This window comes from Mustela nivalis (genome assembly GCF_964662115.1).
Source record: "Mustela nivalis genome assembly, chromosome: 5".
NCBI lineage: Eukaryota > Metazoa > Chordata > Mammalia > Carnivora > Mustelidae > Mustela > Mustela nivalis.
Window position 1 is genome coordinate 140,074,414 of NC_139024.1, and position 24,260 is coordinate 140,098,673.

Genomic DNA, 24,260 nt, shown 5'->3' on the forward strand with positions numbered 1-24,260 from the left:
GAACATCTCAAATTTAATAACTTGAAACCTTGACAGTTCCTTCAGGATTTATTGCAACTCCGGTGATCATACCTCAACTAAGGACACCACTATTTACCCAATGTCTCACACCAGAAACCTCAGAACTGTTTCTCAATCAACTTGTATGAACTCCTGTAGACTTCATATCCTAAGATGTATCTTGAATGCCTATCCTCATCTCCATGGTCAAAATTATAATCTACCACTTATTCAGAAAAGCCTTGTTCCTTACTCAATATAAAATAGACTTTCCATTCATTTGTAGTATAGGAATTTTAACTTTCCTTCATAAAATTTATCCTTCTCTATAGCTGTATGTTACCTGTGTGATCATGAGCATGTTTGTTCTTCACTGTCATCTGTAAGCTCAGTGAAAACAGTCTTGTGTTTGCTTGGATCACCTTTGAATCCCAGCTTCAGCCTAACACTCACAATAAACATTGTTGAAGGAATGAATTAATGAGACTTCCAGGAAATATTCCACATTAATATTTGCCTATCCGTAAATAGACTTGACCTCAAAACCTTTGTGCCACAGATAATAACCAATAAAAATCTAATTGTCAAATGTGTAGAAAAATAATAATGTATTTATAAGGTTAATTGTGCATGACCATTTCTGCTTAGTAACCTATATGGAATGGTTTTGAGCTTTAGGGTATCTTTTCTTTAGTTAAATAATATTTAATGAAATCCATTGTTTATTAGCCAGGACAAATATTTATAGTCTATTTGTAGTCTATGATTCCTTACATTATTATTCTTAGAAATAGAGAGATGATAATTGAAAAAAAACAGTTGGAGTTCAGAAAAAATTCACAAAAGCAGAGCATTGTATAGTGGTGAGTTGTTTTCTGTTTTAAATTTTGTAGGTAACATGTAATTCTTGCCTTTTTGCTTTCCCAGTATTTGGCTCAGAAGGTGCTGTCATTTATGATCCTTGCTCTTCTGTGTGGGTGCAAGATTCAATCAAATATAAATCAAAGATATATCTTTCCTAGAGATCATCATCCAATGGGAATGTCCTTGGAGAAGTGAATGATCTATGTTTTCTGGACACTGAGATTCCTGTCCTGATTTTTCAGTTTTCCTCTAATTCTGAAAACTAATAGGAACCATTCATAAATATCTATATATGCATATATATGTGTGTGTGTATATATGTGTATATATGTTTATATATATGTGTGTGTATATATACATATCTTTTTATTGCTAAAGATAGACAGAGTTAATTTCTGTATTTACAATCAAGGGACTTGGTTGCATTGGAGGCTATACATAATAAACACCTCCTAGATAAAATCTCTGCTTATACAGAGTTAATGACTCTGTATGTATAATGACTCTGTATGTATAATGGTCTAGCTTTTTTTTTTTTAAAGAGAGACTTTGATAAAAAATTAACAGGGATGAAAAAATAAATTGGGATGAAGATGATAGGAGAAAATAGCTAACATAACTATGGAAAAAAGAATTATTTCTAATTACCATCCCAGTGTCTGTTTATATGAAAAGGAGACGGATTTCATATTCATGTTCATTTTTATTGAGTATTGTGTGTCTGGAGTACTGTAGAGATTCATCGAAGAATACTTTTGCCTTCAAAGAACTTGACTCTAGTAGACTGGAAACTTACCCAAACACAAATAATTACAAGAAGGAAGAAGAAGAACATTTTACTGATATTTGATATTGTAGTGTTTATAGCAACAATGGGAGGTAGGTATTATTCTCTATTTTGCAGATGAAGATTATGAGGCTCAGAAAGTCTAAGTGATTTTTCTAAGGTCAGAAGATCCTCCAGTGATTGAGCCCAAATTCAAATATTGATGCATACTTTGTCCATGTCACAATGAGATTTCCAAGTGCAATAAGTGAAAAAGTTTAAGGGTTAGGTATGTACAGAGAAATGAGTTTCTTTCAACCACAGCAATGTTATAAGTCTTCAAGAGGGAGTTAGGAGCTGAGCTTGGACTTTGGGAAGATTTTAATTTTCAAATATAGAAAAGAAGGTTGACCCAGGTAGTGAGAAGAATATGGACACACAGGGATTCAAACACAGATCAGTGAAATCTACTGTTTGGAGTGATGGGTATTTTAAGGAAATATAGAGAAATATCTTAAGAAAGATAGTTTGAGCTCAAATCTTGAAAAACCTCAAAAGTTGGGATAAAGAACTAACTCTTCATTATTGCAAGTCTATCAGAGACTCTACATGGTAAATATCAATATTAAACTTAAAGCCACTTTATACACTATTCTGCTATTTAAAATGTCCAGCTAACTTAGGATAGTTATGATTTATTTTGAAAGTCATCTGCCTGTACAACCACATTTGGTTCAGATAAAACCTAGTGTTGGCTTGTTCATTCATTCCTTATACATTTGTTCATTCTTTAAACATATACAAATCACCTACTACTGTTTAGCAGATATTCTTACAGATACCACGGATATAATCACAAGATATTCTCTCTAAACTCCATGAGTTGGGGAAACTATAGGCAAACCAACATTTGCAGGAGAATATGATAGATGTTGTAATAAAAAATGTGACATGGGTACTATGGAAACAATAATATTAGATAATCACCTAATTATTTAGTCCAGATGGCCAAATGGCCCAAATGAGTGATCAAATTCAGTTCTAAATATGACATTAACTTATCTTCTTAAATTGGGCCCTTTGATATTGGTGTTCCCCAAAGTTTTGGCTAAAATACAATGATAAGCAGAATGGCAGATTCAATGAGGCACTGAAGGTATGTTGAAGTCGGGTTGTGAGGTCTTGGGAAATACGTCTTTGTGGTCCTTGTGTAAACAATTCCATAAAAATTTGTTATCATTTGCGACTCAATTGCCTAGACTTAAGTTTAGCCTGAAGCTCTTGTTAGAAAAGACATGTGAGGTTCCCATCATAGCACATCATGTTGTGCTGTTTTCAACTAATGTTTCCTAAGAGTTTCTTTTGCTAAATCCATAAACTAATTTATTCTGAATTTGAGGAGTTTTGATTTCAGCTTCTTTCAGGTGCTAAGGAGAATAGTAAATCACATGTTTCAGGTTTTTTACTTAAGAGCTTTGGACATAAGTATGTGTATTTAAGGCTTCCTATGCCTCAGTTTCCTGAATAGTAAGTCACATGTTTCACTTTTTTTACTTTAGAGGTTTGGACATAGGTATGTGTATTTAAGACTTCCTATGCCTCAGTTTCCCGAATCTTTACAATGGAGGTAATAACTCCTGCCTCATGGAGTTGTTCGGTGTAATACTGCCTACAGAGTACTTAGTTCCAAGCCTCACACATATCAATATTTAATAAATATTAGGATGACAACAGAAGTACAGATCTCCACTGAAAAAAATTCCATCCAAATACCTGGTCTCTAGTCTCAATGAAGCCTGCTACACAACTGGCTCATCTTTCCCTTACTCCATGTCATTGCATTCCCCCCATTCTCATTAGAACATCTTCTCAGTGTTCACCATTCCCCTCAAGACCCCACTCAACCCCTACACCTCTCACTTTCAACAACCTTTCTCCCAGAAAGCAGCTACTTGAGCTTCTGGTCTTCCCCAGCTGTAGACCACACTGTGCTCACCTGTGCCACTTCTCTCCAGGCTCAGAGGAAGAGGATCCCTTTCTACTCAAAGCTACCTTCTCCATTTATGCTCTGGATTCCACTACTTCCTAATTTTATAGCTCCTCAATTATTTACATTTCTCTTTCTTATGGTGCTTTCAACCTATAAACATGCTGGTTTCTCTCCCTTTATATGTCTATAGCTTTCTTGTTTCAATCTGTCCATAGGAAAGGTGTCATCTGTAGGTCACATACTCACACACTCACTTATATACATACTTCCATATATACATAATCAGATATGTAGGTAGAACAGTGAGTGGATGGATGGATAGATAGAGATAGATATATAGATGATAGATAGATAGATAGATAGATTTATTTAGATACATTTTTATCTAGACATACTTCCTTGAACCTAAAGCACATGGTGGTTAGTTTTCTCTCTTCTTCAACCCACTCTAATCTGGAGTCTACCTCTGTGGCTTCTCGGAAAATGGCTGTGTCACTTGATGACTTCCTAATTGACATATTCAGTGAAAACTTTTCAATTTTCTTCTTACTTCATTACACCTACTCTTACTGTTTAAAAGTGATGATAACAGTAAATGCTTCACAGGTATGCAAGAGTTCCTAAGTTATATCACACAGCACAGCTAAATGATTAAGCATGTGGACTTTGGTATCATAATGGCTGGGTTCAGATCCCAGCTTTGTCATTTGCTAGATTTGGGATTTTAGATGAATTATTTAACTTCTCTGTGTCATAGTTTTCTTACCCAAATGAGGTGGATAATATTAATAACTTACTCATAGGGTTGTTACTCTGGATTTAATACAGAGGAAGGACAGAATCTGGCACATGAGAAGTGTTAAGTAAATATGGGTTATTATTGCTCATTTATTAGATCTGTAAGAGGTATACTCAAAGATACATAATATCATCTAGTTAATAGAGATATTGTCAAAATAAAGAATTATAGATAAGAAGCTATATATATATATATATACACATAATATCATCTAGTATATGTATATATATATACATAATATCATCTAGTTAATAGAGATATTGTCAAAATAAAGAATTATAGATAAGAAGCTATATATATATATATATATATATATATATACACATCCACATGTACATATATATATTCTATTTTATAAATGAAAACTAAATAGAAAACTAGAAAAACACAGAGTTAAGTATAATATTTTAATATTTATATTTTTACAAAATTTAAAGATAAAAATAGTCCTTGAAATACAAGATATATAATATGCTCTATTAAAAAATTTAGGTCTAAAATTATAGATTATATCATCAGAAACTGGAAGTTCATGAGATGGTAAGATAAGGGAAACTAACAAAATTTTTAATTTCTCATCTCACATGTTGGATAGATAAAACTGGAAATAAATGGATCCAACTATGAGTTTTATAAAAATACGATGTACTCATTCCATAAATTAAGAAGATACATGCTTTCCATAATCACAGTGTATTTTTCCTTAAATGAGATAAACATGTATTTCTTTTCATGCTTCCCAGACATCTAATAGTATCTTGTCCTTTTTAAAAAATGTCCCCAAAACTTTTTAAAAATATTATTTTATTTTATCTCTTTTCAGTGTTCCAGAATTCATTGTTTATGCACCACACCCAGTGCTCCATGCATTACGTTCCCTCCATAATCCCCACCACCAGTTTCACCCAACCCCCAAACCTCTCCTCCAAAGCCCTCAGTTTGTTTCTCAGAGTCCACAGTCTCCCATGGTTTGTCTCTCCCTCCAATTTCTCCCAACTCACTTCTTCTCTCCATCTCCCCATGTCCTCCGTGTTATTCCTTATGCTCCACAAGTAAGTGAAACCATATGATACTTGACTCTCTCTGTTTGACTTATTTCACACAACATAATATCCAGTCCATCCATGTTGATACAAAAGTAGGATATTCATCCTTTCTGATGGAGGCATAATTCTCCATTGTACATATGGGTCATATCTTCTTTATCCATTCGTCCATTGAAGGGCATCTTGGTTCTTTCTACCTTTTCTGGCACAAAAGCATGAGTGAATGAGCAATGCAGAATCTATGCAAGAAATGTACAGAGAGAGAGAGGAATAGATTCACATCACACAGTGAAGAACCCAATAAATCCCAATTAAATATCATGTGTCCCAATATGAATTTTCTTCTTTTTGACCCTTTCTACACATGTGAAGTTCAGACGTTCCTTGCTTGTCCCCCTTTCTGGTATCCTTTCCCTTCCTCTTCTATAGTAGGGTCCACCCAAGGTTCACTTCTACCTTTCATTGGGCTTGTGAAAGCAACTTCTCATGGAGGCTGCTCTCTCTCCTCCAAATATCATCTGTTAAGAATACATATATTCTATATAATTAATTTATAGACACATATGCATAAATGAATATGCATACATATGAAAGATTTTTAGAATAATACAGCTCGTTAGTGCTGGTTATCTATGGGTTCCTCTCCTTTGGTTATTTCTGCCAACTTCCATCCCTCAGACCTGACAGGGGGCAGCTCTCCAGGGAATCTCCCTGGGGGAGGCTTCCCTGAGGCCTGATTGCATTTTACCTCTGGAAAGGAAATGATTTGTATTTTTGTCTATCCTCCCCTCTAGATTATAAACTCCCTACGAGTAGGAGCCGTATCTCACTCATCTTCACATTTATAACTTCTAGAAGGCTCTTTCAACATGATCCAAGCTGCAAAAATTGAACTAAATTCAAATGACACTGGTAAAATAATTTTAGCCATCAGGGAATTTATGAGGTAGGGACAATACTTAGTGTAAAAGACTTTCTTTTTCTCTATTCTATGTGTGTTCAAGAACTGTTTTGCTTATTCAAATAGTTGGAGTGCCAAGCAGAATGGCATAAAACGTTCAGTCTTGTGAGGGAAGAAACAGATAATACCAGTTAAAACAATACCCCTGAGTTGTGGTTCCTTGGTGCAAGAGCTCCTGGTGTTTGTTCTATGGATGGCACAGTGAAAGAAAGCGGGAAGAATGGAATAAGGGACCGGACAGAATTTTAAACTTCTCTTCCTAGTGTGCTTAGGAGAATATCCTTAGCCAAAACTGCTGAGTACAGATAAAATACTTTGCTGCTCTTTAAATCACCCTAATCTTGAAAGCAATTAACCGTGCTTTGATAATTGAATTGATTTTTCCTTCCTCATTGAGGAGCATTGACATCAACTGGGGAACTGAAGGAAAATCTCTTGAATATCATTAAAAATTAGCTTTATTGAATAGCTTAGCATATATTTCAAATATATTTTATTTGAAAGCTAAGTAAAAAAAAAATTAAATGCAGTCAAGTGTGCTGCTACCATATAATATCATAGATGAAAAGAAACAAATAATTCTGGACCCCTTTTTTTTTTAAATAAAGGAAACTATAAGGTTTTTTTTTTTTCCCTCTCTCTTGCATTTATATATAACTCAAAAGCATTTCAACTAATTTGGTTCAGATTTTCCCAGTATGGCTACCTTTGGCTGAGACTCACCAGGAAAAGTTTCAATAGAATGATAACTATTGCTGAATGTATCGGGACTATTCTAACGATGGTACTTAGCGACCACGTTATGGTGAAAATGCTTTTGTAGATACGGAATTTATGCCAATGCACTGGGCTCCATGAGGTGTCACAGCAGTGATTGTTATTTTTGTAAGGTTAAAGGAACCACGGAGAACATGCTGCTCAAGATAGCATGCTATCAATCTCCGAGAGTTATATTTGAAACCAAAAACCCACCAAGGTGTTGGTAAGAGGAAATGGGGTCACTGGGAGGTGATTAGGTCATGAGCCTTTGTGAATGGGATTGGTGACCTTCTCAGAAAAAGGTCTTCTGCCCCTTTCCACCATGTGAGGATGCCGTGAGAAGTTCATGGTCCACACCCCAGAAGTGGGCTCTCACTGGAACCTGACCAGGCTGCCACCGTGATGCTGCACTTCCAGCCTCCAGGACTCTGAGCAACTCTGCTGGTTATGATGGCCAAGGCTGTGTCCTAGGCAGATGCACTGTTCCTGAAAAAGATTGCAGCTCTTTGGGGCCCACTTGCTTGCTTGAAACTGTACCCCCACACTGCTTTGGTTTCCTGTCCCTGTTTTTAATTTAATTTAATTTAATTTAATTTAATTTAATTTAATTTATTTGAAAGGAGTGGGAGAGAATGAGTGGAGGGAGGGGCAAAGGGAGAAGCAGACTCCACGCAGAGCAGGGAGGCTGAGGTGGGACTAGATCTCAAGACCTTGAGATCATGACGTGAGCCAAAGGCAGATGCTTAACCACCTGAGCTACCCAGTGCTCTCCTGTCCCGACCTGGTTGACTAACAAAACTTTCTTCTGACATTGATTTAGAATTCTGTGGATTTAAAATGCAGAAGACCAGGAAGACGACATAGTAGGGCTTTTTTTTTTTTTTACAGAAATACATGACGATAATTTATTTTCATAACCACAGCCCTGAGGTACTGAAAAAACTTCATTGGTAGGCAGCAAATCAGGGTCTTAGGGTGAGTTTTGGTGTTCAGGACAGTTTTTGAATTTATTTTCTTTGAAAATGGATAATCTTCAAATGCTAGAAAATTTCATTCATATTATTCAGCCAACCAGATTCCCTAATGCCCAATGATTCTAGGCAAATAATCATTTGCTGTACAAACGTTAGAAATTTTACTTTCCAGATTGAATTGCACGGCTGTTGAGTATGAAGTTATACATTAAAGACTCTAATTTAAATTAGCAAAATTAAATGATAATAGGCTCAATTATTTTAATTTCATAAAAGGAAGATACAATTTGGGAGGAACTTTTGAATAGCAGGTTATCCTTCAAGGACTTCATCAAAAACAGTGCAATATTTATAATCATTTTTTTTTCATAAACTTTCTTTTTCATTTAAGAAAATTCTAATTTATTGCGCATTTTTTACTCTATGTACCTCACTCTAATAGCTACCTAGGAAGGAAAGACAGAAGAAGCAAAAATGGATGCTCATTGTATTCTACTACGTGCTAGTTACTGTGGAGAGAGTGGAGTGAGGCAGAAATGAGTATCAGCTCTACGGTCTGTTATCTGGGTGACCTTGGGCACTTACCTAGTCTGTCTAGCCTTAGAATCATTATCTGTACCGTGAGTATAACAATGCTTTACTTTATAGGACTTTAGGTAGAATAAAATGGGCCAATATAACTGAAGCATTTCACATAGTATCTAACACAGGGCACCTGCTCACCAGGTGGAGACTAATCACAGTTTTCCTTCCTTCTCCCCTAAATCATCGTTTTCTCCGCTGCATTAATCCTCTCAAGCATGCAGTATTTCTCCCACCCGGAAGGAACTTTGCCTTGACTTCACTGTTCCTGCCCGGTATGCATCTACTTCTCTGCTTCCCATTACAACCCTGCAGAAGAGGAGCAGGCAGGCTCCAATGGTGAGCTGTGACTAGATGATCAAAGTGACTTGACCTCAGGCTTGACTGACAGCAACATCACAGAAGCAGCTCAGGCAGCAAAAGCGACTAGATACATACACAGGCGCATGGGCACAAACACAGAACACATACCATGACACAGGAACACACACAGATACACACACACACCACCACTGGTGAATGGGATATAGAAGGAATAGGATAGAGGCAGGATAACCAAGACAGTTCAAGCAGCCTCAGAGGGATTAAAAGGAAAAGGAGGATCGATGATGTCCAGGGCTGCGAAAAGATCAAGGTGTGTAAAACACTCCAATAAAGCCCCTGGGTTTGTCCGTTAGGAGATCGTCAGTGACTCCATAAAGAAATCTCAGGAGAATGAAGACAAAAACATATACCAGATGGCTTAAATCATGTCAATAATTCCTTTCTTCCCATTATCTCTTAAGTGTATTACAATCAGGTCATCCTCTTAATGCCTTCCTAAACCCGTTCTTATCAAGGTTGCCAGTGACCTCCACGTTACTAAATCCAGTGGTCAGTGTTCAGTCTTCAGTACACCATCTGCAGCATTTGATAAAACAGGTCACTCTCTATCCTTTGAAACACTTTCTCCACTCAGCTTCCCAAACTTCACTCCCCTGGGTGTTCCTCTTAACCCACGGACAACCCATTCTCATTTCTACCCATGCCTCTTTCCCTCAACGTAGGAATATTCCAGAGTCTTTAGGTCTCTTCTTTTCACTAAGTTTCATGGCCTCAAATGCCATGTATATGTTGAAGACTCTGAAATTTATATTTCTAGCACAGACTATGCATCTCACTCCTGATTCACATATTCGACAATCTACTTGACATTTCTATTTGGGTGTGTTCAGGCAACTCAAATTTATTACATTGAAAACTAAACTCCTGACCTCTCAATCACTCATTTTTTGCCCACATTTCCATATATGCTAATTCTACTGTTCCAGATTACAGAAATCTTGGCACAATGCTTGTTGCCTCTATTTCTTTTTTTCTCTATTTCTATTTTTCTATTTTCTCTATTTCATTTGTACCCTACCTGGTAGTTTTAAAATATGCAATCTGATGCTCCTCCTTTCAAATGGTGGAGCCAAATTTCTTCTCCTTGAGTGTAAGTTGGACTCACTGTCACGACCGTAATAAATAAAATAAAATGTAAGCGAAGGTGTGAAACTTTGAAGATTAGGTCATAAAAGACACGGTGGCTTCCTCTTTTTTATCTCTCTCTTCTCACTCTGTGTATATTCATCTACTTGGACTGCCACAACAAAATACCATGTGAGGGTGGCTTAAATAATCAAAATTTTGTTTCTCACAGTTCCGGAGGCTGGAAGCCCCAGATCAAAGTCCAGCAGGGTTGGTATCTGTGAAAGCTCTCTTCCTGACTTGTAGACAGTTGACTTTTCTTTTCTTTTTTTTTTTTTAAGATTTTATTTATTTATTTGACAGACAGAGATCACAAGTAGGCAGAGAGGCAGGCAGAGAGAGAGAGAGAGAGAGAGAGAGAAGGAAGCAGGCTCCCTGCGGAGCAGAGAGCCCGATTCGGGGCTCGATCTCAGAACCCTGAGATCATGACCCGAGCCGAAGGCAGCGGCCCAACCCACTGAGCCACCCAGGTGCCCCGACAGTTGACTTTTCTGTTCTCACATGGGTTGGGCCTACAACATATGAATTTTGGGAGGTGGACACAAGCATTCAATTCATAACAATAGGTAAGTTAGTGGTCAGGTCATAAAAAAACTCAGCTAGCCTAGGAGAGGCCCAGGTGGCGAAAAAATGGAGGCCTCCTACCAATAGCGTGATGTGAATGAGTCTTCTCAGCCGCAGATCATTCAGTCCCAGTCAGACCTTCAGATGATACTACCCCATACAACATCCTCACTGCAAACTGATGAGAGACTCTGAGCCCCAATTACACAACTGAATTGTATGAAGTTACCGACTCACAAAATCTGTGAGATGTTTATTGTTTTGGCTTGTTATGAAGTAATAGGTAATTAATATACCCCACATCCCGTCTATGGCAAAGTCAATTGGCTCTACCTATAAGACCTATCCAGAGTACAGCTACCTTCATTGTTACTACTCCAGTATATGCCACCATTATATCTTACCTGGGTTTTTGCAAAATCATCCTAACTGATTGCCCTATTTCTATCCTGACTCTTACCATCCTTTGTTAATACATCAGAATGATCCTATTAAGACATAAGTCATATCATGCCACTTCTCTGCTTAAAACACTTACCTTTAAAGCTGAAATCCCCCTTATGTCATCTCCTTCTGCTTTCATCCTCGTTCTCTGTGCTTCTGCCACATTGGCTTCCTCATCATTCCTCAATCATGAAGGTACCTTCCAAACCCAGGCCTTTGCACTTGCTCTTCCCCTTGCATGAAGCACGCTTTCTCCAGATATCTTTATTGCTTACCCCTTCTTCTTCTTATATTTGCTTAAACATTAATTTCTTTTTCCTTATGTGCCTTCCCTGCTTCTGTAGCTCATATCACCTACCAGATATGTAATTTACTCTTTATTTCCCCCTGAATACCACAAATAGAATGCTAGCTTCAGGACTGCAGGGATTTTATCTATTTTGTTTCCTCTATGTCTTCAGTGTTAAAGAGTGTGCCTGGCACATATTATGTGCTCATTAAATATATGTGGAAAGAATGGATGATAAATGAGATAAATAGGCAACATCATTTTTGTTTTTTTTTAATATAAAAAATAAACTTGCTAAAAGTCAGACACCTATGTTGCATCTGACTAGGTTCTTCATTGAGTCCATGCCAATGTTCATTTAATTACAAAACACTGTAGCATTCATTTTTATGCTACTGTGGTTGTTGTTGTTGTTGTTGTTGTTGTTGTTGTTTTTTGCAAGAAGTATAATTGGAGGAACAATCTTCCTCTCCTTTGTTTTTTTGTTCTATAGGAAGTTGGGAAAGAAAGATGGTGCTATCAAAAATATGAATAATGTCTCACATGGCAGTGATGTTCTCATTGTTGAAGATACCAAAAGCAGAAGTTGAATAACCACTAACTGATGATAATGTGGAGGGGGTTGATGCAGTGCATGAAGGTTGACCAGGTGACCTGTCCTTGGTTGCCTCCAACCTGAGGTTATGGTCCAGAAATCAACAAGGAGTCACTGCACAGACATTACATTTCCAGCTCTGTGAAGGAAAAGGATGAGCCAACGGAAGAGTCGAGTCAGTCCTCAGCTGTCTGTGAGGGTGTTCATGCCTTGGAGGAGACAGACTCTTTTGTCCTGGGTGTGCACGGGGATATTGGGTTTGGCTTTTGACACATTAAACCTGGGGAACATCCAAATGAATATTTCCTGAGGCATACTGAGTAATTCCACCTTCTTCCTCTAGGACCAGAGAGAGAAAGGAAAATAGGGCATCTCTGTCTCAGTACTTAAGACCAATACCATCTGTGTTAGGAGGGCTGCTTCTTTAGGGACATTGAACCTTGTAAAAATTTCTGATCAAACCCCTTAGGGGTTACATGTAAACCGCTCTGGGTTTTGCCAATAGGGAAGTAGAATTGGTTCTTCATTTTCTGATCAAGACAAAGAAAAGAAGTAAGAAGCCTTGGCCAGGTTATTTCAGTAGCAGAAAGTAACTATCCTGAAGCCATACATTTAAGCAAGACTGACTGCTGCTGAGGTAGAGAGGAAGTATGATACGCTTCGTGCTCAGAATGGACCGGTCAGATACCAAGTGTTAATTACTGGACAGCTGTCCTGGACGGCAGGTGGGCAGGAAGAGCTCAGGACTCAGGTTCCTGTGGATGGGGAAGGTAAGTCCTGGAATTTCAGTCATGAGGATCTTGCATATGAAAAGGGTGTGCTTGGACTATCTGATTTAAAAATCAAATGAAATCCGGCTCCCCTCCATGTACCCTATCACAGAATGCTGCTTTATTCATTCTGCTTTTCATAACAATGGGAGGTGTCAGAATGAATGATGTTGAAGTGGTTATTGGAAAAGTGCCATGTAGTACATTTGTGTGATATTGTTAAAATGTAAATCCAGTCAACTTCATTAGAATGCTTAGTAGTTTCAAAACCAGGCGAGAGTCCTTTCCTAGGCTCAGTTCCCAGCTGGAAAGAGTACGTTCCTCTGCACAGCTGTCCCTGCCACTAACTGTTTGAGACAGAGATAGCATTTGAATATAGATTTGAATATATTGAGCAACTGACAGATATTCTCAGTACAAAGTCTATGTCAGTTTTCCACGTTAGGAAATAAGTTTTGCTCATTCAACTGACCTTGATAAGAATATACACTCTTGCAGCATGGGGTACTACAGAAACGAGATGCCACTGCTGTTCTCATCAATTATGACTATATAGCTATGGCCTTGGGTTCCAATTAGGCAGAGCAGTAAACCCTGGATCAGGCAGCCTTAGGTTGCAGTGCATACTACAGGGGGAGACAGAACTGTTCTTCCTGCTTTGCTGGGGCAGCACAGCTTGATGAGAGCAGTCTATCTGAGGAGCAGATGGGGACAGCATTGTCAGGCTTTAGGGGAGAGCTACAACTTGGTTAAAAAAAAAAAGTGCATCTCCAGCTTAACTGACACCATGGCTGTAGAAGTTGCTCAGGTCAGCAGCTTGGGACACATCCACACATCCACACGTGCACACACACATATGCATACATGGACACACACCCACACATGCACACATGAACGGGTGCAAGGGGCAGAGAAGGAACGGCACAGGTGGAATAACCCACCTGGTTTAATGACATGGGAGTCATGGCTTAAGAGGGAAAGGATGGTCAAGGGTTGCTGAAGGATCAAGGTGTAGAAAATATGAAAACCTAACCAAACCGAACCTGTGGGTTTGTCAGTTAGGAGATCATAGAGCTTGGCCAACGATGGTTGCTGTTTATTTTTGTCTGGTGCACAAGCTAGTTGTGGTTTTTACATTTTTAAGTAGAAAATATATAATAGTGATAACATGCTGGAAGAGTCGAGGGCATTGCTTCTCAACCTGAAAGCTTAAAATGCGTATTATCTGGACTTTGGCAGAAAACATTTTGCTGCCCCTGCTCTAAGAAGGTATCAGTAAAGAGGGAAATAAAAGCACCATAGACCAGATACCTTTCAGCTTTCAACAGCATAGAATGACCCGGGTTGCTCCTCTCACTGCTCAGAGTGAGAAAGATAGAAATAGGATGCCGGCTTCTGTAGCTTCGCTACCCATGGAAATCCCCCGGGGGGCTTTTACATATGCAGATGCCTTGGTCCAAACTTTAAGATATTCTGGTTTAATAATTGGTCTTGAATGGGGCTCAGGACTGATATTTTTTAAAGGTGGGCAGGGTTGAGTATAAAGGTGTTACACTTCTCTTGGACAGTTAGTATGTCGTCTGGACTTAAATGGGAGGATTCTGGAGCAAGCTCAGCTGACATTAGACTTCAGCATGCTTTAGTGGATTCAGTTAAGACAGTTGTATTACATTTTCCACCAGCAGGTAATGGCAAGGTGGGAAGTCAACCAGTCAACTTGTATTTATTAAGTTGTTTGGGACAGAGAAGAAGGACAAGGGGGTGAGGTCTTTGGGGGTGTGGTGAAGCCATCCTAAAATGATTCACTCTATGTTCCACAGTATCACAGGAGTCAAGTGAGGTTAGGAAGGGATGAACAGATGGCTAGATGGCTGAATGGCTGCATGGGGAGTTCAGAACTGGAGTGCACTGAGAAGGAAAGAGAAGATTCAGCACATGTGAGGAAATAAAAATGTGAGGATACTGTGATCACAGAGGGAACATTCTGATGATCCCCTAATAACAAACAGGTTCAGCTCATGATCATGCATTATAAGCCTTTACTCTAATTTTAAAAATATTTCTTTTAAAAATTTCTGCATGTTTTTGTTTTAAGTTTTCCATAACTGATATTTCAATAGCACTTTCTCCACCATTTTTTTTTTTTTTTATGGTCAATATGTTTCTTCTCTGTGTCAGTCTAGACAGCCTCTGTGGACAACCTAACTGCCATTTGATGTTATCGCTCTTGGATTAAAATATGTTCCATTGGATACATAAATATTCAAAATACACTTGGATTCTCTTGGTAAGCTGGGACTTTCCAGATTCATACAAACACATAGGTCTTCAAGAATTTTCAAAGACTCTCCCCCATTTAAAGTCATCCCCCAATAGCCATACGGGTAGGTCTTCACAAGTGTTACCCAGCCCTGGAGAGGAGCCACATGCTAGGGGAACGCATGGCTCCTACCACAGATGGCATCTCCCGTTCCTGGTAAAATTCAGTCCTTTTATTCACAGCAGGCTGCTTTCTTTTAGGTTTGATGACCTCTGATCATGACAGGTCACAAAGTTAAACAATTGTTCAGGGGTGCCTGGGTGGTTCAGTGGGTTAAAGCCTCTGCCTTTTGCTCAGGTCATGATCCCAGGGTCCTGGGATCGAGTCCCGCATCGGGCTCTCTGCTCAGCAGGGAGCTTGCTTCTCCCTCTCTCTCTCTGCCTGCCTCTCTGCCTACTTGTGATCTCTGCCTGTCAAATAAATAAATTTTTAAAAATCTTTAAAAATAATAAAACAATTGTTCAGTTTTTCTTGCGGAAGAGAGTAAACTGGGTAAATCCGAAACAGTCATGTGCAGAAAAACTGATGCAATGAGTTTATTATTCGCTAATTTCTTTTCTTGGGAGAAATATGTTTCTAGTTTATATTTCTAATTGCAAAAATAATATGTGCTAATTATAACAGGTCTGACAATGCAAAGGCTTATGAAGAAAACGTGTAGTCACCCACAGAGCAATTCCTCAGAGTAGCCAACATTGACAATTTACCTGTGTACTTCCAAGCTGTCTCTTGAACAAGACTCACTCTGTTTGCATTTGCTTCCCATGAAGCTGCTCATAAACAGTTGGCAGGTCTCAGATTCCAGAAGAGAGAACTCAGCCCCTATGGCAGGGGTCAGGGATGGTGGCAGGTCCGAGTACAGCCTGGAGCCAGCTAGCTGTTTGTGTTCAAATCCCAATTCTGTCGCTGACTGCAAAACTGGGAAAAATGATCCAGTTTTTCTTTGCCTCAAGTGACTCACATATAGATGGGGATATTTCAGTAGAGTGTAAGGATTATTATGTTCATTAAGAAGTTAACAACTTAGATATCAGCCCTTTGTCTTGGAGTGTCATTTGCAAATATCTTCTCCCATTCTGTCAGTTGTCTTTTGGTTTTGTTGACTGTTTCCTTTGCTGTGCAGAAGCTTTTTAACTTGATGAAGTCCCAAATGTGGACCCGAGAAACAAACTGAGGGGTTTGGGGGTGGGTGGGGGATGGGTGAGCCTGGTGGCGGGTATTAAGGAGGGCAAGCATGGCATGGAGCACTGGGTGTTATACGTAAACAGTCAATCTTGGAACACTGCGTCAAAAACTAATGATATATTGTATGGTGACTAATGTAACACAATAAAAAAAAAGAAAAAATAAATTAATTGTTCACTTAAAAAAAAAGAAGTTAACACCTTAAAGTGGGCATGGCACTTTGTAAATTCTCAATAATAATAACTATTATTATCTCTGATGAGCACTGCAAAAGTACAAAGAATGATCTTTTGGTAATTGAGTATATACCAACTGTACCAAGAGTAAGCACATTTGTTTGGGCTTAGTGTTATCCAGTGACAAAACACTCCACAATTCACTATTATCTTACGTGGGTAAAGTTCCATATGAATTCCTTTTTGTATTTTAGGAATTATAAGGAACATCAATGAAACATCATGGGCACATTAAAAAATGATTTTATTGAAGAATAGTTACTTATTATAAAAGTCATCTATTTTAAGTGTATAATTAAATGATTCTCAGGAAGTTCACTGAGTTGTGCAAACATCACCACAGCCCAGGTTTAGAACGTTTGCATCACCCTAAAAAGATTCTTTATGCTCTTTTGCACTTTACATCAATTCCCCTTCCAGATATCGCTGATCTCCTCTTTTTCTCTAAGACTTGGCATTTTTGAGCACCTGGGTGGCTCAGTGGGTTAAGCCGCTGCCTTCGGCTCGGGTCATGATCTCAGGGTCCTGGGATTGAGTCCCGCATTGGGCTCTCTGCTCAGCAGGGAGCCTGCTTCCTCCTCTCTCTCTCTCTGCCTGCCTCTATGCCTACTTGTGATCTCTCTCTGTCAAATAAATAAAATCTTTAAAAAAAAAAAAAAGACTTGGCATTTTCTGAGTGAATGGAGCCATACAATATGTCATCTTTTGTGTTTGGCTTCTTACAGTTACCTTGTTTCTGATCATACTGGAGCATGTATCAGTTTTTGTTTTTTGTTTTGTTTTGTTTTGTTTTGTTTGTTTGTTTGTTTGTTTTTTGTATTGAACCATATTCCATTATATGGACACACACATTTTGTTTATCCATTCATCTAAATGATGGCTCTTTGGGGTGTATCCACTCTTTGTCTATTATGAATAATGTCACCATGAACATTCATGTACAAGTTTTTTGGTGGACATATGTTTCCATTTCTTCTAGGAAACAGGAAGTTCCTAGGAGGGAAATAGCTGGTCATATGGCAAATTTATATTTAACTTTTTAAGAAGCTGCTAAGCTGTTTTCCAAAGTGACTGTACCGTTTTGCATTCCCACCAGCAATATATGAGGATTCTGCAGACATAATTTTAAAAGGTTAAAAGAGAAAGGTCTAGATATAAAAAGTACAAATTCAAATGTTGAATTTCCATTTTATGAAATTTATTATCATCTACATATCTCCATTGGTGGAAGGAAAGAGGGAGAATCCTGTTCTTGCCCTCCTAGGATTCTGACCTCCCAGATTTTGCTCTTTAGTTAGAAGAGGGTTGTCTCACCTTACCCAGCCCTGCTAATTTGGGAAAAGAAACCACGTGCTCCTCCACTCCTAGCAACTCCAAGAGACCATCCAAAGAGAAAAGAACATTTAACAAATGAAAATTCACTCGTCGGGTATGGCAAGAGAAGAGTTAACGCAGTTTGTAACAATTATTGACTACAAGATCTGCAAATGATTGCATAAAATTTCTAAAATATGCCTGCAAGCTTCTATTATTGATGTGGTGCCCCCAGGGGTGCACATATGGGTTTAAGTGTCTAAACTGTTTTATTAATTAAATTGCTATGATTTACCTCTCCCATGTTAGCATTTATAGTTTATGAAACAGCCCTGTAATTAGAAAATGACGTACTTGTGTTGCTTGTTTACTTTGTGGGTGAAATATTATATACATATATACTTATATGTATGTACACATACGCACATGCACACACTCATACACAGATGAACTGCATTTTCCCCCACCAACCCTCACAAGCTACTTTATTTCTAGTCCAATTAATAGGCAACCTCCAGTGGTGCATTAAATTGCTTTTTAGGGGGAGAGGGAGATAGCTGGGAAGTTCATTGTTCCTGCTGAGGTGTGTGATGGCACCCATGCATGTTTGTTTATTTGTTTTCCCTCTGTAGACAGAAAATTGAAATAATAAGATTTTATTGCAAAAACCTGTCTAGAGTGGCTCTGACATACCTAGCAAATTTTAAAACTGTAGAGCTATTCTAATGATGCAGTGTTTTATAATCTTCATTTCCACTTTTGAAGATAGTATAGCAATGTATAATATGCATACTAGGTATTACCTATGATCTATAAACAATGAAGTTGTTGAGACACTTTTTGTTAATTTAACCTTTATCTTGTATGTATTTATTCATGCCATCCACAAAAGTATTCTGGTGCTGAATCCAGTGTCGTATATATTTTTATCAATTTTCTCAACTGTAGGTTATATCTGACTTTTAAGAATGTCAGATGATGATAAATTTGGTTCAAGCACATCAAAGGATTACTGAATCTTAGATTGGAAGAAATTTGGGAGTTATATATTCACACTTTTCTTATTTCTGTAACATCTTTGGGTTTTCTATGAATCAATTTTCATTGCAATTTCAAGTATCTTTTAGGTGGGGGTAGTGTATAATTTTAAAAGTCCCTATCTTCAAAGGATATTAAGGGTAACATGAAATAATAATCTTTAAGATATTTTAACATATCGGCAGAAAGGTTTTCTACACATTAGTTTGGTTAACAATCTTTGTTAACAAGCTTTGAAAAAATTCATGAATAATGGCTCCTCTGCTCTCATGACTGAGTGTTGTGGTTTGATTCCAGAGGGTTAGAGCAAATCTGGGGGTGGGGGGACAGATAAAGCAAAAGAGGAGTAAATACTACAGAAGCTTGGCACAGGCTATATGAAAAAGGGTCTTATACAGTTTCACTCATCCACTTAACAAATATTTATCAAGAACTTACACTGTATTTTGTAAAATAGTACGCACAAAAGTGGATGCAAAGATTTTTAGACAGTCTCTGACCTAAAGAGGTTCGCAGTTAAGAGAAAGTTCTGTTCATAGGTAATCATGCAATGTGTGAGAGATGGCACTCATGGAAAACTATTTCAGATTTCAGAAGGTAGAGGAAGCTCTTCTTGTTGGGGTCAGAAAAGGCTCTTTGAAAAACGTAGCATGAGAGTTGAATTTTGGCATATAGGATGAATTTCAATAAATGGGGGTTTTCAAGGGCAGGTCATTCCAGCAGGGGTAACAGCATGGGTGAAAGGGCAGATGCTGGAAAATGAAAGATGTAGATGATCACGTACACAAAGTAAAATCCAGAGACCTTCAACATTCCTTCTGTGCAGATCTGAACTGCAGAGCATAGTCATGGAATTGTAATGGTTCTTTGTAAGTTTCTTGAGATGGAGCAAGCTTCTAGTGGGAAAGGGTTTGGTTCCTATATTGGTTTTCCTGATTTCATATTAAGAGAAAGTCATGGATGATGCCATCAGCTTAACCACTCATCTTACAGTCTGGGATGTGGGTAATTAAGGTGATGGAATGTGCATGCCTCACAGCAACTAGCCAACAGCGCTCACGGTCCTGTGCCCAGGGAAGCAAAGGATGACTGGTGGAACAGTGAAAATGTACCGTGTTTATAGTAAATCAATTTTAAATATGAAAAGAGCATTTAGTTCTTTAAAACTGAATTTAGGAAGTTAAAAACGCAAGATTCATAATGAGTAATAATAAGGGAATTCTTGTGAGAAAAGGTAGGAAATATGCATAATTTTGTATTTGTTGGTATAGGCAAAAAGAGAAGTTTAGGAGGAAAAGAAAAAGCTAGAAACAGTAGTTACTAGCACACATGTGTATGTGGGCGCATGTGTGGGAGTGGAGTTTGCAAAAAGGACAGGAATGGGAACAGTGTTTTCTCCCTGTAGACATGCGTTGTACAGAAATCACCCAGGGATGTTTTGAAAATGCAAGTTCTGATTTTCTTGGTCTGGATTAGACCACGAGACTCTCTGCGTTTCTGACAAGCTCTCAGGTGATGTTCATGTTGCTGGTCTGTGACTCACACTTGTTAAGAAAGGGTCCACACAACCCAGGAAATTTGCATATGGCTTTACTATTGGATGATACCAAGGGGTGAATATTCCTTTTGTCAGTGTGATGATGACATTGTGGTTCCAGATAACCCCAAAGAAGTACAATGAAGGTAAAAGACATGAGTCTGGGCTTGCTTGAAAACACACCAGAAACAAGAGGAACAAATAGCAACAAAGGGATAGGTGAAGCAGCTGTAGCTAAATTTTAAAGATTTTTTTTTTTTTTTTAATTTGACACAGAGAGTCACAAGTAGGCAGAGAGGCAGGCAGAGAGAGAAGAGGAAGCAGGCTCCCTGCTGAGCAGAGAGCCCGATGCGGGGCTCGATCCCACGACCCTGAGATCCTGCATCATCAGGATCATCATCACTGCATCATCACACTGCATCATCCTAAACTCTTCCCTTTGTCTCCATATTTTTTAAATGCCTCTTTGATTTCTTGGTTGACCCATTCATTGTTCTGTAGCACATGCTTTAGTTTCCATGTATTACTTTTGTAGGTTTGAAATTTTTCACAATAAAAATTTTTTTTAAGTTATCTACAATTTCTGTTCCCACCTCACAATATAGCCTTTCTTAAGGTTCTCAATGATCTTCCTTCACAAAATCCAGAGTAAAACTCTTGTCTTCATCTTAATTGACTCTCAGGAAGCTTTTGACACATTTAACCACTTCCACGTGATCAAAACATTTTTTCTTCTGGTTTGCTGACTTTGTATCTTTCCAAATGTCTCTGTTGCCTGATCTTTCTCAGTTTCATTGTCAGCATCTTGTCTTTTATTGGAACTCCTGATATGGAAATTCTTGGGCTCCATGCTTGGCTCCATGTTCTTTCCATTCTATCCTCTCTTCCTCAGTGATCACATTGAGCTCAGTTACCACCTACTTTCTAGTGACTTCCTGATGTCCAATATGTCTTCAGCACAGACTTTTTCAATGAGCTTCACAAGTACCATATCCAATGCTGTGATCAGCATTAATATATTTTGAAATTCATCATGTCCAAGATGGAACCAATAAGCTTTCTCTCAACTTAACTTTCATTTATCAGTTCTATTTTGTAAATGACACTGCTATCCACCCAGATACTCATTCCAGAACTTAGGGTGTCTTCCTCTACACCCTTCTTCATCACCACCCTCAACCTCTTAGTCACCAAGTTCTGTCACTTCTACTTTCAAAATATTTTTAAAACCTGTCCCTGTTACCTTCTTACACTGTTGGTTGGGAATGCAAGTTGGTGCAGCCACTTTGGAAAACAGTGTGGAGATTCCTGAAGAAATTAAAAATAGAGCTTCCTTATAACCCTGCAATTGCATTACTGGGTAGTTACCCCAAAGATACAGATGGAGTGAAATGAAGGGCCATCTGTACCCCAATGTTTATAGCAGCAATGGCCACGGTCGCCAAACTGTGGAAAGAACCAAGATGTCCTTCAACGGACAAATGGATAAGGAAGATGTGGTCCATATATACTGGAGTATTATGCCTCCATCAGAAAGGATGAATACCCAACTTTTGTAGCAACATGGACGGGACTGGAAGAGATTATGCTGAGTGAAATAAGTCAAGCAGAGAGAGTCAATTATCATATGGTTTCACTTATTTGTGGAGCATAACAAATAGCATGGAGGACATGGGGAGATGGAGAGGAGAAGGGAGTTGAGGGAAATTGGAAGGGGAGGTGAACCATGAGAGACTCTGGACTATGAAAAACAACCTGAGGGTTTTGAAGGGGCGGGGGGTGGGAGGTCGGGGGAGCCAGGTGGTGGGTATTATGGAAGGCATGTATTGCATAGAGCACTGGGTGTGGTGCATAAACAATGAATTCTGTTACACTGAAAAGAAATAAATTAAAAAAAAACAAAAACAAAACAAAACAAAAAAACCCTGTCCCCGTTGATCTTCACTGCCACCATTTCCCTTTGTACTAACTACTGAGAGAGACATTGAACCATCTCTTTAAGTTGTGTCGACCCACACCTCCAAGTTCAGTCTCCACTTGGAAGCCAAAATATTCTTAGAGAAACACAGAGATACTCTGTCACTTAAACCCCTTCAATAGCTCCTATCCAACTCTAATGTCCCAAAGTCCTGGTAATGGCCCAGGAGATACAGTGTAAACTTCTGCATCATCCTAAACTCTTCTGCCATTCTACCTCACCTGATACCATTCTCCCTTTGTTTCTTATCTTCCTGCAACAGTGGCCATCCTTCTAACTTTATTCCTTTGGGTTTCAGCCTAAAAAACCCTTCATCAGAGAAACCTTTATCTGACCTCCCCCCAAAATGAAGTCCTCCTGTGGTTACATTTTCATTATTCACTCCAGTTTTCCTTTATAAGATTTAACACTAGAGCAAGTAAATGATTATTTAGATAACTATGAGTTTATTTTTGATCTCCTGAATTGGAATGAAAACTCTGGATATTAACATATTGTCTATTGCCTATTGTCTGCCGTGTGCTATTTTGTTCACTTATAATCTCTTCCATAAAGACAGACTCTGTCAGAACATGGCGCCTAGTAGGTGCTTAGTGAATTTTTATACATTATTGAATGTCACTGATGTTCAAATTAAACACTGGAACAGAATATGAATGTTAACATTAAATTGTCTTAATAATATCTCCTAGGAAAACTGAACATAGTGATGAGCTGCTAGGTTATTTGTTTTGTTAATTTGCTCTCTTCACATCCACCCTTGGACCTGGCCCTTTCTCTTTGGAATTCATGGCATTCTTTTTTTTTTTTTTTAAAGATTTTATTTATTTATTTGACAGAAAGAGAGAGAGAGAGTGAGCACAAGCAGGGCGAGCAGCAGGCAGAGGGAGAGAGAGAAGTGGGCTCCTGGGTTAGCAAGGAGCCCAATGCAGAACTGGATCCCAGGACCCTGAGATCATGACCTGAACCAAAGACAGCCTCCTAACTAACTGAGCCACCCACGTGTCTCAAAATTCATGGTTCTTGTGTCCACAACAGATGCTTCATCGGAAGTGAGCTGGAGGGGTTTAGAAGTTTTGTTTTGTTTTGCCATCTTGCATAGAGGCAACACATTAGAAGTAGGATGTCAGATCTTTTACCATGAAACTGAAACAATATAACAGAATGTTCGAGTCATTTCTGAGTAAATAGCTTTCTTTCCTACTGCTGAACTTAGCTTATTTCAGAGCATGTTAGTGATTCCTGATAATTGGCCCAATTAGGGTACCTCCATCTTAGCCAAATAGGTCTGAGCCACTGAGTATTTAAGTAACAGAGACCAGCATGTAGGTTTATTTCCAGGTTTTTAGCCTTCAACCCCAATGTGTCAAGTTAATTATATGTCGGTTTCCCTATAATGGTTTTTCAAACTCAGAGCAAGATGAGTTTATTCACTTAACTACCAAATGGCAAAAGTATGGAAAAAAACATATTTTCAGTAAGGTGGATGGATGCAGATTGCTGCAGAAGGGAAGGTGCAGCCTCTCTAAGCATGGCGGCCATCATCATCCCAGACCAGTGTTGCTGGGAGAATAGCTCCACAGGCATGCTGGACACAGGTGGACCTGCCAAGCAGCTTTGTCAGTCTCTGCTTTGACAACCCATTTCAAACATGGTAGAAACTCCCAAGTGGCAAAGCCCTAGACCCTTCAGAGATTTCTGGGTTCCTCATGGAGGACTGGGCATGGCAGGAAGTTCAAT